The sequence below is a fragment of the Chaetodon auriga genome, chromosome 10 (genome assembly GCF_051107435.1).
Source record: "Chaetodon auriga isolate fChaAug3 chromosome 10, fChaAug3.hap1, whole genome shotgun sequence".
Taxonomy (NCBI): Eukaryota; Metazoa; Chordata; class Actinopteri; order Chaetodontiformes; family Chaetodontidae; genus Chaetodon; species Chaetodon auriga.
Window position 1 is genome coordinate 7,193,748 of NC_135083.1, and position 15,844 is coordinate 7,209,591.

General features: G+C 42.9%; 1 protein-coding gene across 2 annotated transcripts in view; it reads right to left on the reverse strand.

Annotated features, from left to right (window-relative positions):
- Nucleotides 1-14,900, reverse strand: part of LOC143327431 (metabotropic glutamate receptor 4-like) — a 177,547-nt gene extending 162,647 nt beyond the window's left edge. For both annotated transcript variants that reach the window (XM_076741749.1, XM_076741750.1), the window contains exon 1: nt 14,007-14,900. The gene's annotated coding sequence lies outside the window, so the exon portion shown is untranslated. The remainder of the gene's footprint in view (nt 1-14,006) is intronic.
- Between the last annotated feature and the right edge of the window lie 944 nt (nt 14,901-15,844).

The following is a 15,844-nucleotide window of genomic DNA, read 5'->3' on the forward strand; positions in this document are numbered from 1 at the left end:
CGTCCTTTGAGGTTGTATGTTTTCATTACCCTGAACCAGACTGACATTAGCCTCTAATGATCCTGTGCATCCCACTCAATAAGCTTGAGGGAGCAGACAACTCTCCCTGGCAGAGCCTCTGGTTGATGGGGTCTGTTAACCAATATTATCATTAATAATTCAGCTCATCCCTTTCAAAGGTAAATATTTGGATACAATAATTGCAGTATGTATTCACTGGTAATGTTTTTGATGGTATTATGTTCCTGAAGGCCTCGTGCAGACCACTAGTGTGCTGTTATGTAGGAAGCTGGATCACGTGATGTTAATGTTGCCAGTGGGTATTTGTTTCCCAAAGATTAAAGTGATCGTGACTAGAAAACATTCAGAATAATTCTTAAAGAGTGAATAGCTTTATGTATTTTACAAGATTTCTATCAGGGCTGCAACGAACAGTTATTGGCATTATCAGTTCATCTGCCAGTTACTTTCATGATCCATCGATTAATTGTCAAACAAATAGTGAAATAAATGATCATCACAATTAGATATAAAACAGTGAAAAGCAGCAAATCATCACATTTGAGGGACGGAAACCTACATTTAGTATTTCTGCTTGAAAAATGACTGAAAGCCGTGAATTGATTAATTTTGTGCTGATCAGCTATGAAGAAGACAGCTGAGGCTCATTTCACATCTCGTTTTTAATCTTACACGACTTCAACAATTGCGGAATAATCAAAGCGTCTAAAATGTAAATGACTGTTGAATACTTAATAAAACATAAGGCCACTATCTGCCGTTAGAAGTGCTTTAATCCTCCCTGGATGGCTGTCAGAGTGTGCCGAACGGTGTGCAGTGGGATATTTGACTGTTCTTTGAAAAGGAAACCTCCAGCTATTTGCCATAAATGTTCAATGATCTGTGATTGGGGAGGATGTGGAAAGTGTTTGACTTCATTCAGGCGGTCATGAAGACGCTCTTTAATTTGTTTAGCTGGGTGTACAGCACCTGGATGTTGGCCTTATGATCTTTGAATGCTGGTAGGTTGTGAGGTAAACACGATGCTGTATGATGGCCTCTGATGAGACGTCTTCCCATATCACCACTGACATACCAAACACATATTAAACCACCGATAAGAGACAGATCTCATTCTTCAGCCTCTTCAAAATGAAAACCTTTAGATTAAAGGCCATCAGAAATAAGCAGCTTTACACATTCCAGTTACTCACTGTCTACTTTCAGAGTGAAATGTGATAATATGACAACAATATTTGGGTTTGCTTTCATGTAACCAGTGATGGAAGAAGTACTTCGATCCTTTGGTTAAGTGAAAGTATCAATATAATAATGTACAAATACTCCATCGCAAGTTGGAGAAAATGTACTTTAAATATCAAATGTAAAAGTTCCTCATCTGCAGAAAAACTGACCCTTTGACTGATATATTGACATATGTTACATAATTAGATTTTATTAATTTGATTACTTTATTCTGACACATCGATGTCCACCTATAGTCCAGCAGTGTCCAACCTATGGAAGATTAATCTGAGGGGTCGTGAGATGATTAATACGCTACGAAAGTAGGAAAAATAAAGTTCTGCTCCACAAATTTGTATTTGTTTTGAGGCTTTTCTCTAATCTTTGCTTCTTGTGAAATATTTGATCATTTAGCCTCTTTTGGCCTGCAACAGTTATTTAAATAAAACCATCAGTGAAGCGTAGAGGTTACATGGCTCTTGGTGGAACTGCTGTCGACCTGCTGTAGACGTCCAAAATGTGACAAGTGGCCGCAACCAGACACTGTTTTTGTAAGGAGGCTCAAGCCAAAAAGGTCAGAAGCTTCTGATTTAAATGAAATCTTAATAGGAGTACAAGTAAGAAGTACATAAAATGAGGTGGTTGCCAAAGCATCTATACTGTGTATGGGGATTCAGCCTCATTAAAACAGTTTAATATTTATTAAATCCTATGTTGGGGCTCACAAATTCTTATTTTTTGGTTCCCCAAGTTGTCACTCTGGGTGATCCAAGTAGCAGGAAAGTTGTAATTTATTTTGTACCTTGTGGGCAAATACAGTGGTCTAAATTCCAATAAACATCTAAGCTATGCCATTACATGCAGCCCCACCACTCTGTTGGTGGAGATTACTCCAGAATTCAACCCTGTGGTCATTTATGTGGAAGTGCAACTTTAGAGGAAGTGTGTTGTGTGTTGGGTTTGGTGGATGCTAAACCCTGCAAACACATTAACATCAAAGAAAACTAAGCAATAAGCATGCATTAAACGTCAGCCGCTGATCTTCGGTTATCACACTGCCTCGATTTGTTCAGAGGGAAGAGCGCCACACAAGGTGGGAAATTACACTGGGAGTAATCTTAAACTCCTTGGGAAAAAAATCCATAAAATGGAAAATCATGATATGACTTCCTGACTAAGCATCAGCAATGGCTCCCCTGCTCCTCATAATTGAAACAGTGCTGCAGGATACCACAAGTCAGGAAGGCACATAATGCATAACAGTGCGATGAATGTATGAGGTTTAATAGATCGTGAAAATGGCAGTCTGATGACAGAGATGGAGCATTTCATTAGAAAGCCTGAATCGAGGCTGTACGGGTGGTTGCTGTTGCACTCTCATCCACGGTGATGAAAGACTGTTAGAGAGCCCTCACAGTACACCTGGAAGGATGGCCTTTTGTTCACATGATACCCTTAATTAGAGGTTCTGAGAGCCGGTGCTATTTTGGATCCAGTTTTAAGATGGTAAAATAACGAGACTTGTTAAGCTCCCGCAGTAAGAAATCTCTGATGGAGTCTTTCATTCTCTTGCATTTTATTAGTATGGAGAGATGTGCAAATCATTAAAGTAGCCATCCATCCGAATGGCTAATTGTCACAGTTCACGTACAGGGCAACTGGGAAAGGACCCAAACGCAGACACTATGGAAGAGGAGATTCAATTAAAGGCACGTCAGTGGAATCGATGGGTGAAAAAAGGACTAATGGTTGGCAACAAAAAGACAATCCGAGCAGGGTAACAAATCTGACCAAGTAAATGCAGGAAGGCGCTTTGCAGATCTAGCAGGTCTGAAACACAGATCGCACTAAAACAGACTGACCCAGTTCTGATGTCCCCCGAAGCCTCAAACACTGAACCCTCTCAGACTTTATCTGACGTCACCTGTGATGCAACTGTAAGTGCGTGGGTGCAGGATGGGTGACTGCGGATGGGAAATCTCAGGGCTTACACAGTTTAACAAACGGAAGTGTTTGTTCTTTGCTCCCTATCGATAAGTGAAACATACAGAGGGGCCAAGTCAACGTTTGAGGGCCAACTACAACATGTATCACCTTCTGACTCCTGACATGTTTTATTTCGTCTGTCATTGCTGTTTTGTCACTGTGGGTTCTTTCCTTTAGCAAAGTCTGCAGACTCGCAGGAAATGTGCACAAAAGCCTCAGAGTGTCTGTGACAGAGCCTTCAAACACTTTGTTGATTTCACAGCGGGACATCCCTGAGCCCTCGAGCCAAAATGCATAAGGAGTTTACAGGATTTGCAGGCGCGTGCATGAGAGGGCGCATTCTTGATCAGATTTTTTTAACTCAAAATATCAACATCAGTATTAGCTTTCAACATCCTGCGTCTGTCAGGCTGCAGACGGTGACTGGCAGGGGCGGGAAAGTGAGGAGGGATGACGTGTTGACAGGTGAAACTTCCACAGTGAATATAAGGTGGAAGAGAGTCAGCATGTAGAGCAGAAAGAGTCTGTCGCAAGATCTGTTCATTTCAATGTAATCGCCATGATCAACATGATATGCACTAAAATATTTCACATCAGCTTCAATACTGGTGAACGTGGACATAGAAATTTTAACTCTGCACCAACTTTTATGTAACTTCCTGCCTCACAGCATAAACTGCCTCAAACACGAGGAACGGTTCACAGTTAGAGAGGAGTTGAGGCTACAAACACGTCTTTGGGATAAACTGTGTGAACTTATTGTCCTATTGGTGACCAAACTAATGAGTTTGCTAACGGACAGATGGTAAGCTAGCCAGCTGGAGAAGCTTTTTTCCTCCTCTAAAATGAGTCTTTATTGACTGAAATGATGTACAATCCTAAGAGCGCACAGTAAACTGCTCAGTAGAGAGAAAATAGGAAGAAGCTTGAAGAGCGATTGTGACTGACTAACACAGCCATGTTCCCGGTTTGCAAGCATGCTAGCCTTTGCAGTAGTACACCAAGTGAGTAGTCATATATGTGTGTGTGTGTGTGTGTGTGTGTGTAAAACTGTATTGTTCCCTCGTACATATTGTTAAGTTTCCATTTAGTTCATTGTTATTTAGTTATTGTTTAGTTTCCATTTAGTTTTTCCTTAAGTGTTACTTTTATATACTTGGTTATATATTATTGTTCTATTTTATTCTCATTTAAAGGTGTAATATGTATATTTCTGCTTTCAAATATCTGAAAACAACTAGACCTATTGTATATATTTTATATATTAGCTGCTCTGTTGTTTACTATTGTTTCTATTGCTCAGTCATGATGGAGCACAATCCATTTTCACTGGCAATGATGGTTGTTTAGCAATGAACACAGCAGTTCCCACGATGCCACGCTACATCATCTAACTTCGTATTTTGTTATTGTTTTGACCGAAGGACCCCTAGCAGCAGAAACTACACTTGAATCTTTGTAAAGACATTTTCTGTGTGCGTAGTGGAGGAGGCTATAGCTGCATTTCATTGTGCAATCCTGTATTGTATGATGAAAACAAAGCTCAACCTTGAAACGCTTCAAACTGCCTGAGTAGGTTTGACAAGGGAAAGTCAAACGTAACATGTATGTCTGTCATGACAAGACTGCAGCAGCTGAGGGCTGGAACGCTACCGAGTGATACCAATTTAAATAATTGTCTTTCATCTGGCATTTCTGATGAAGGAGTCGCCATATATTCTCATCCTTAAAGCCCACAGTATGCTGGTGGTGCAAGCAGAGCTAAATCTAGTGGAAAGTCCCAATATATCAAATGCACTCCACGCCATGTACTAATATTTCTCAACATGGATAAGACATCCAGAGAGGAACAGCCTAAGGCGTTGTGGCAGTACCGCTGTGTTTGCCTGTGTGTGAGCGAGTGTGTGGGGTCCAGAATAATGTTTGTATTGACTGAGGAAAGTCTACAGAACCCCCATTACAGCCACGCTGTAAACAAAGACAGGACACAGTGTGCAAGTCAGACGGGGAGTGCGAGTTATCTGGAATCATGAAACAAATGTGGTTCACAGCAGCTCATTGAAGATGCCGTTCACGTCTGTTTCTGTTCACACAGCAAATCTGTGGGAGATACCGCAAGTCAATAGTGGATTCATTAAAGCAAACTCTGGACTGAAAACAAGTTTTATTATAGCCACACACATTATTTTCTCTTTACGTTTAACATGATTAGCAAAGTACTCGTCTGCAACAGCAATCGGTTGTGAAAGGAACATACTGCAACTCGGATTGTGTTTTTTTAGCAACATTAAAGGAAATGATTTTAATAAATGTATCTGCAGAGTCACGAATCGTTCATACTGAGCCTGAGCGAAAAGCAGATTTCATCAGTTTTTCCAGCAATGTCCATCTGCGCAAGCTAAAGCATGATTAATGCACCTGAAAGCACCTGTTTAAAGGGAAAAGTTTGACATTTTTGGAAATGCACTTAAATTGTTTTTTTGCCGAGAATGAAACCACTCTCATGTCTGCCAGCAGCCAGATAACTTGGCTTAGGTGCTGCTGGGCAGATTTTGTTACCTTTGGACGGAGCCAGCTGTCTTCCCCTGTTTCCAATCTTTATGCTCGCATAAGCTAAGTGAGCTGGCTGCTGGCGTTCATATTTAGCGTACACTTATCATTTTTCTCATCTGACTCTTGCCAAGAAAGTGACCAAGCGTTCTTCCCAAAATGTCACATTTTTTCTTGAAGCTCAGGGAACAATTGTCATCCTGGTTGAATATTTTAAAAGTGTACATTAGAAAGGATGTTTTTTCCAGTATTTTACCCAAACCCGCCATCTTTCCCCAGCCTCAATCAAACAATGTTTCCTAACCTTAACCAAACCTAACCACACGTGGGATAGAGGACACAAACCACAGTCTTCAGTGTCCGCCCATCATCCACCCTGCGGCCATTTAGCAGATGAACATAATTTCTATCAGACGTGGTTGAAATGATCTGTTTCAGCATCAGCGTATCTCTACATGCTTTATATCCTCCCTCCTTCATCGCATACGCTTCTTCTGTTTCCAGGAGGTAGTGGATGTTGCTGGGCAGGCTGGCTCTGTGGGTCTGCATGTTTGCAATCTGAGTAACCATTTTTAATTCCCTGCTTACAGGTGTCAGACATGAAAGCAGGGAGTTGTAGACATGGTATCCCATTCCGCTGCCTCTGCATTAGTAATCAGGACTTGGTGTAAATACAGACATCTCATTACCGGCAAGCTGAAGTGCGGTACTGAGGAAGGGCAAGGGCAATGACAAGGATTCTCTGAATAATGGGCTCTAACAGATCAGCATTACCACCATTAAGTGGACCTGTGGTGCACAGTAGTAGCCCTACAGGGCCATTATGAAGCACAACACAACCAAGTGAGATAACTAAAGCCTCTAATGGCAGCTGTCTCCCTTTACAATTTAATGTTGTTAAACGCAACTTGGTGGATGTTGTTGCAGAGTGCAAAATGATTGCAATGCTCACCATGAGAGGGCAGGAGAAGCCGAATAAAACATTGTTCTGCCTGTTTTTATTTTATTAGCATTTCTTCATTGGATTATTGTATTGTTTTTTTAATTGGCTGTATTGCCTGTATTACTGCGCTTTAGCTAATTTGTGCAAGACAATCAACAGTGACCAGAGGTAACTCACATGCACTCCTGCAAAGCCAATATGTTAATGCGTTTTGCTGAGAGACAATGACATTGTGCTTCCTTTTATTTGTCCTAAGCTTCCTCTAATGCTTTGTTCATATTCGATCGTGGACTTGGGAAAAACAAGGAGAGCATGGAATTGCAATTAATCATGTCCAGTGTCTGTCAGCAGTGAAACCTATATTGGTCTTTGAACCAGTGTAGGTTATAGGACGAACGCTTTTTGCATCCATCTTCCTTTAAGGCACTGGCAGGCTAATGAGAAAATTGAATCTGAATGGCGGATCTATACGCGTTCACCGTAGAGAAGAACAGGAGCAAAATAAGATTACCGTCTTGGTTCACAATGTTTGCACAGGATCTGCTTTGCCTTTACATCGTGTCACATCATGAACGCTATGAACCAAATTCAGAGTAGCTTTTTAAAACGGTGTATGACTTTATGTTTAAATTACCTTTTTCTAAATCTCTGCAATAAACTCACCCATCCAATCCCACTGCACATATAATTGAATATTTCCATGTGGCCCTTCCTTTGCAGCCAGCCACTGTGGCACACAAATTGTAATCAAGGCCAGAATAGTGCTCTGAGAGTTGGGTGGCTGTTGACGACAGGATTTAGGAACTCGGCTGTGCCTTCCCACTGCTGCTGGCGAGACATTTCTGCCAGGCACTGGTGTGCAGAACAAGAACTAATCTGGAGTGGTCTGTTGCAGCTGAAAGGAACTGGCCCTGAAGTCGTGTATTATGGGAAAAGTGGGGATAGTTTTTTCCCACACATTTCTACAATTTTCTGCCTGACACAACTTAGTGGATCCCATTCATCTGAATTTTAGCAGTTAATAGTTTCATCGTTGCAAAGCCAATCAAACACATGACAATTAAAACTGTCTTGAAACCGATGTGAAATTGTTAGTTTGCTAATCCAAGTAATCTTAGTTTACAAGTTCCCACTCTCGCTGTGATACACATACATCGAAGCAATGTCCTTTGTTTGGGCGAGACTTAAAGTTTGAGTGCCAGATTTTGTTTTTAAGGCGCTTCAAGGGATCTGTTTAGTGTGAAGATATGCTCATACATATTCATGAGTAGTGGGCAGACCTTAACGTTGACAGAGGAACTGGGAAAATGCCTCCACTCACACATTGTGAATATCAATGAAAAATGCAGAAATGGAGCCCTTTGTGACACACAGACGCTTGTATTCATTTCTTTAGAACGTAAAAATGGAAAGAATCTATGAAACTAGAGTACTCCAATATGACTATATATTAAATGACCAGAAGCAACAGAAGCCTTTGAATTTATAGGAAACTTGATCTAACCTGTAGATCTGCATGTAATGTCTTGCAAAGCATTGAATGTTACCAAAAAAAAATAAAATAAAATAAAATACCAATTTAAAGTCACTGTAGTTTAGTCTGCCTTTTCTGATAAAATCCACCATTATGGCACAGGTGCGTCTGTTAAGAGCAAATGAAACTGAGAATACCATTTCCATAATGAAAATGAACTAAAGGTCACACGAAAACAAATCCCAACCAGGTCTCAGTCCCAGGTCATCAAATACTGACGATGTTTTATCACACCCCTCAGCGTCTCATACAGACGCACAAGATACCCGTCTGTATGAGACGCCCTCCAGAAAGTCTTTCTGCCAGAAAGCCTTTCTAATTCACGGTTAAACCTCCTGAAACTGTGGCCGTTTGGTTAGATTTATGCACCAAAGCTACTTGGCTAAGTTTAGGAAAGTGAATGGCTTTACACTGGAGTCAGCTGAAAGCCTGGTGCGTCTCATACAGACGCTAAAGGATACCATGTGCGTCTGTATGAGACACCGACGGCCGTGACAAAACGCCAGTGTTTGACGACCTGGGGATGAGAAGTGTCTGCAAATCCGCATGACTCAGGTTGCTATGGTAACATATTAACCAGTGAGTGAAACTGTGTAGGTAACAGAGAAACAGAACAAAACAAAGGAAATCAGCCATAAACAGTGTGACTGCATTAGAGGAGCTTTAACAACCTGAAACTGACACAGAGCACAGCAGCCGCGTCACGTCCAACCCAGCAAAGGACCAAATGCAAAGTTTGTCTAGTTCACACGTGTTGCAGGCAACACATGTGAAAAGCACCCGATTTAGCAATTTTACCGACACCAAACAACACAAAGCAATGACTGAGACTGTCCAAGTGCAGGACAAGCATTGGTCATGAACGTTCAAGTCACAAAGCCCTCCAGAGGCCGGAGCTACTGTCACTGTCGTCCATCTGTTCCAGAGCCACAGGTCCACTCAGGGAGGACGTCGGCTGGGACGGCAAAAAATCTGACTGTCTGTTGCGTGGGTTTCTTTTAACCTTCCCTAACCTTATCCAACGAAGCAGTAATTTTAACCTAAACCAAACCTTTTGAGGCGTAAACCCAACCAAACTGTGAACATAGTGCTGTCAGATCACACAACTGACAAATATTGATAGATAGATATTTTCATTTGGAGGACTTTCTGCAGTCACTGGATGAATAACAATCAGTACCTCTGTGTGTGTGTGTGTGTGTGTGTGTGTGTGTGTGTATTCAAACCTCAAGGGACAGAGATGGACATGTTCATTTGTGACGCCAACAACCTCTGTAATGTCCACCCAAAGCTGCAGCTTTAACAGCAAAATAAGTGTGATGTTCTTTTAGCTTAATTCTTTTATGTGCCATGCTAACGTACGCTATCATTGCCAATTACCACATCCCATAATAGATTCTCCTAACTGGACGGGTTTGCTTTGTATTGGCTGAAAAACAAACAGATATCCAGTTTCGTTGTCATTTGAAATGAGTTTTTTTACATTGAAAATTTCAGCCAAACCACAATCTTCTCCTGTAAAATTACATTCCAGTCCAACACTGATCAACAAATCCGTCAATTACTGAACAAAAGCTGTGCCGGAGGAAGAGCGGCGAGCCACTGAACCAGGAAATTAAGATGAAGACGTTAATGTAAAGGGAAGCGCTGAGCAGTTGTTGATGCCATTTGGAGCAGCCACCAGCATAATTAACACCAATTTAGTAAAAAAAAAAAAAAAGAAGAAGAAGTATGGAATCCTGATTTTGCGTTTCCTGTAGGTTTATCTAAACAAGAGATTTAAAACATGCGGGTTGATCAAATCTTATCACTTGACTTAATGAAGGAAATGTCTTGCCAGCACAAGGGGGAACTTGCTAACATTACAGCCACGTGTCAGAGTGATAAAGATGCTTATTCACTGTACTGTTTAAATATTGATCACTAGCTCTTCATCTCTGTCATATGACTCTGTAGGTTGGACCAAAACATTACGCTGTCTCACATCTAACAGATGAATTAGTGATATGGATCCATGATGGTCTTGACTCATTTGAAGGAATTCTGCCTGTCGAGAGGGACTCATTATTTGATATGTGAGCTGAAGCCAGTTCTGCTGAGGACAGCATGTGTCATAATAACCTTTGCTATGAGCTAAGATTAATTCGACACCTTGTCAAATGTGTCTCTGTTATGAGGAACTCTCTTGCTGGGATGGAAAGATTATTTGCCTCATTGTTTGTGTTGTAAATCTTGTATATTAACCAGAGTGCCAGTGGATGTCATCTCTGATTAGTGTCAACAGGCCTCTAATGAAGATGTTCAACCTGTAGGCGTGTTGCAGCTCTCATGCACTCACTCTGCGATGAGAGACTTTGCTTACAGCACGGGGACTTTCACGCAAGAGCATCTGGACTTTAACTTTATCTGAAGAACCAAAGTCCAAATCCCGCAATAAAGCTATTCGACCAAAAGACATATATGGCAGAAATGACAAAATGGAAAGCTTGTTAAAAGGATCGCTGAGAAGAAGAATCAGCAGTTTGGAAAATAGGATTGAGTGGAGAGTGCGAGGAATGGATCTGCAGCTGTTCGGGAGATCAGCAGACTGTGGTCAGCACAGCGAGGCCACACTCACGTCCTCCTGATGAGCAGACGGACGGCCAGGAGGAGAAAGCAGAGGAGGTGATCCAGAATGTGGACACTCCGCCATCAAGAAGCAGCGATAAGGAACGGCAGAGGAACAGATACCTAAAACTCCTCTAACACGCCGAGAACACAGCTCTCCGCCTGCCTGCCTGCCTGCCTGCCTGCCTGCCTGTCTGTCTGCCTGCCTGCCTGCCTGCCTGCATGCCTGCCTGCCTGCCTGCCTGCCTGCCTGCCTGCCTGCCTGTCTGTCTCCACTGCTGGATGCCTGTGAATCTCAACGCTGACGTCTGCTCTCGCTTTCAGCTCGGTCTGAGAGGAAAAGGAAGAGAAGCCGACAGGAGAATAATTTATCCCGCCCTGCTCTTATAATGTCACACTAACTCACAGCAGCGTGGAAAATGAATTACAAAAGATGGAGGAAATGACAGTAAACATATCCTAGATGATTTTCTGGGTACAAGGGGAACATTATCAGGTCTGGAGCAGATTACAGTACAAGGAAACTCATTTGGATGTAAAGGTTAAAAGTAACAGGCTTTGTGCTGACAGTTAGTCTCTTACTCTGTTTACTGGAGCTTCTCCAAGCTTTGCATTTTAATGAGACATTTTTTTGTTTCCGGGAGAAACTTGTTAATGAGCAGAAATACTGAATAATGTGCCATTAGAAGCTTACAGAATACTCCAGGTCTTAAATGTTCAGGTATACCCTTCAAACAGGAGACATTTTTTTTTACGATGCAAGCATTTTGGGGGGGGGCTGTCAACAATAAATTTAGCTGTAATTGCTTCTTTCCCTGAACTGGGCCTCTGGGGCAGCACTTCCTCCCAGCCTGCCTACAAATCCCGCCTTCGATTGGCAGACCCTAAACTGAACTATGGCCTGAACTCTCACCTCAATAGCCAAAACCAAACATAGCCATGTAATTGGTGGATCTTGTTGGGGGTGGTGGACAGCTTCAGAGAGGAAGCTCAGTTCAGGGCAAAATAAAAAGGGCAGCTGTGGAAATTTTTGCACATCCTGTGTTTCAGGAAAAGCTCAAGATGATTTTGTTTCCTCCTCCAATTATAAGTATGTACTTAAAACACCTTGTCATCGTGTTTGAAAGCAGTGCAGCCAAGTGGTAACTGCAAGGCAGATGGAGCTTAGCATAAATGCAAGAGGAAATTTCAGTAAAAGCAGGATAATAAAGTACAAATAAGCTCTGATGAAGGCCACCAAGCCAGAGCTGGAAAATAAGAGGAGCCAAGAGTTTGTCTCCAGTTTTGGATCAGAGTGAAAGGATTGCAGCTAATCGTGATTTCGGAAAAGCATCTCAAAAAGGTGAAACATGAAAAAGACATATTTAAACACCATTCAGGTTCTCCGCAGCACTCGTAAACCTGCACATCTGTACAACCAATAAATTGATTGTTCTCATTGTTGCTAATATGATAAGAAATCTACAATCCACCCAGCTTCATGCCAGAGCTGATTTGTCTACAGTGGCACATAATAAGCTACCGTGAAGGTTGAGAAAACTAGTTTTTTTTTTACTCCTGGATAATCACTAATGCTCACGTACTGTGACTGCTGATGGGGATCTACACTCCAGACAGTGTGATATTGCTCAAAGGGTTCAGATCGGGTGGAGAATGAGTATAAAAAAAACAGTAAGTGTGTTCGCTGACTGTGAGAATTAATGAAGGAATGGCCAAAGGAAAAGGAAAAGTGTTGCTGCAGTGAAAGGATTCCGACTGGGGTTTGAAAGCACTTCTTTTGGGGCTCCAAGAGATCCATTTGTCTGTTTTCCAAAAACAAAATGAAATTATGCAAATAAATGTTTCAGTGTCTCAGTGAAACATTTCTGTGTGAGGACAGCTGTTTTTAAGAAGTGTACAGGGAGAATCTGATTGGTCTAGAAAGACCAATAGTGTTAAAAAATAGATCTCTGTTGTGGGTTGTTGTCATTTGCTGCTGTTTGGGTTTCGTTTTTCTTTTTTTCTTTTTTTGGCATTAAATGAAGTTTGGAATTTGAAGAGTATCACCTCCATTAATTCATTTTACACTAATTGAAATCCGGTGATGCATGCACACTCAGAGGAGATCCAGAGTTTTATAGAGTGGAGCTTAAAAAACCTGCAATGAGGAAAAAATGAAATGAAAAGTGGGAACGGAGCAAATCCATCGCGCCTCTGTGTCTGTGAGTGCACGGGAGTCTTTAAATATGATGCATCAGATTCTTTCTTAAATCCATAAGAAAGCTGCACCGTCCAATCACATCGGAGGAAACCTTCCTCATGAAAGAAATGCATTCTTTGAATGTTTCAACATGTTGTAATAAGCAGCAATTGAAGCATTCTCTGACTGTGATGCATAATCAAGTGAGGCGTCACCAAACCATATGACCCACCAGGGCGTCATGTCTCACTTGGAAATGATTAAATGCAAAGATGGATTGCCACCGATTCATACAAACAACCTGGGAAAAGCTCCCAGATTTCTGCGCGTCTTAAAGAAAATCACCCCCACACTGCTCAGAGTACTGATTTAATTGAGTTACTTAAAAATGCCCGTCTAGCTTCATCTGTGCGTTGATAAAACCTATAGACTCCTCGGATTTGCTTGTGTGTGAGGCACAACAGCAAGCCAAGTGAAGCGGAAAGGAGAGAGGGGCTTGCAGAAGGGGGCTCCCATAGACACGGCTGATGAAGGGGTTCATTGTATTGTCAAGTCTCCCCACCCCGTCAGCTCCACGAGCAAACCTCAACCCCGTCCAAAAGCCTCCCAGTGAAGGTGATTCATCTGTTGATCAGAGAGGGACCACAGCCCTCCGAAACAGGGCTCTAGACCTCTTCAACGGACGCACACACACCGAGAGCCACACGGAGAGGCTTTGCAAAGTCCGTGTGAGCGACCGAGCTCAATCAAGGAGAAGAAGGCTGACCTTACGTAGCCTTTAGAGCATGCAAAACATGCCTGCGAGCAGCGTGATGGACACACTGTGGCATTTGTGCAGCATACTCTCACAGACAGAAGCCACAACACAGCTGCGTAACTCTGTGATGCGTGTCTGTCCTAGCGCTCCTGAACCCCGCTGCTGCTCCCACTGAGGCGCTGTGACGGAAAAGAAACACTCTTACCTTTAAATCCTCCCCGTGCAACTGAGCCTAAAGTGGAGAAAAGGAACTTCTGCGATCTCTGATGAGGTCCAGCTATTTTTTCCTTTTTCTTCCTGCGTCTTTGTTTGGCAGCGCCAGCTCCAGGCAGCAGCCTCCGGTTTGAACGCTGCTCTCCAAACCCGCCGCCCGCATCAAATTTAAGAAAAAATAATAACAATAATGATAAAGAAGAAGATAGATGAGAATGCCAGTGTCAATGAGAGTGTTAGTTGTCGGGGGGTAAAGCGCCCTGTGCAGATGCGGTGTTACTCCCAGACTCGAGGCTGGAACAAATCTCCGTTTTCTCGATCAACTCCGCCGCTCAGACGCTGTCCAGCAGCGAGTGGTGCTGAATGAGACTCCAGGGGTTGCAGAGATTTCCTACTTTTCTTCTTCTTCTTCTTCCTCCTCCTCCTCCTCCTCCTCCTCCTCTCCCGCTTCTTCTATCCTGACTGCACAAATCTTCCCTCCCACCGCGCAAGATTGGAAATGATCTCTCCTTTTTCCTTTTCTTTTCTTTTTTTTTTTTTTTAATTAAGAGCTGCAAATTAGACCGTCACCAAAAGCAACGGACACTGTTGGGAACGCATTCCACAACAACAATAACAACAACAAAAACAACAAGACAGGAACCGACTGCGTAAAAATTGATGTTTGAAAAATGGCATCACAGTCAGCCGCATTTTAGAATCAGATCAATAAGTTAACCCCGAGGTCGAGGCTGATGGTTTTTTCATTAGAATTGGACCGAAAAGAGATGGAGGTTTCCAGTCTTCGTGCGCTTCTAAGAGCGTGGATTGATGTGAAAGCCGGTTTGAAGCGGCTGACAAGTCATTTTTAACAGTTTAGCCGTTTGTCACATGCAGGCGGAGGATGGAGGAGCTCGGGAATTTTGGAAAGAGCTGGTTGCCTCCTTGTTGCCAGAGATGTGGCGGAGATCGCAGCCTGCAGCTGTTGAGACTGAGCTTTAAAACTGTGACGCGCTCCTGGATTTGGCTCCTGGTAGCTGCATTTAGGATGGATCACTATGCACCGAAATTATTTACAGTAACGCACTGACGCATCTGTGCTTCACTCTGTGTGTGTGTGTGTGTGTGTGTGTGTGTGTGTGTGTGTGTGTGTGTGTGTGTGTGTGTGTGTGTGTGTGTGAGAGAGAGAGAGAGAGAGCCCTGACAGCATCTCTCTCTGCATGGTCGCTGGATCTGATCCTTTATGGGAATGAATGCTGTTAGTGGAGGTTTGGGGATTCGCTAAGTTATACATGGAGGGCTCCTCTCCAGGTTCAGCTCCTGTGCGAGCAGTGTGGTCCACAACCCACAGTGCAACACACAAATATTGAATTTCATTCTTAAAGCGCCGACTAGCGCATGTTTGGGTCCACTGCCGCCGCTCCTCGCTGCTCTCTGTGTGCATGTGTGAACTCCAGGAGTGTTTAAAGTTCTGCATTGGAAATCGCATGTCACACACACACACACACACACACACACACACACACACACACACACACACACACACACACGGTTCAATCACACGCACACACACGCCTCACTCTCGGCGTTTACGCGCTGCTCACCGTTCAGTGATTGCCTCGGATCATCCCTCGGGTAATTTCGATTTGTTCACTGGAATCGCTTCTCTTTATATGTTTATCATTACCGTGCTGATTGCAGTTATCGATTCATCAGTCTAATCAGCCGCGCCGCGCCGCGCTTGTCCAGTAATGAGTGAACGCAGCCAATCCAGCTGCTTCCATCTGGAGCTGCACTTTTCATCCGCGCTCGGTTCCTCCTGCCCGCGCAACGCCAGAAAGTCCTCAAAGC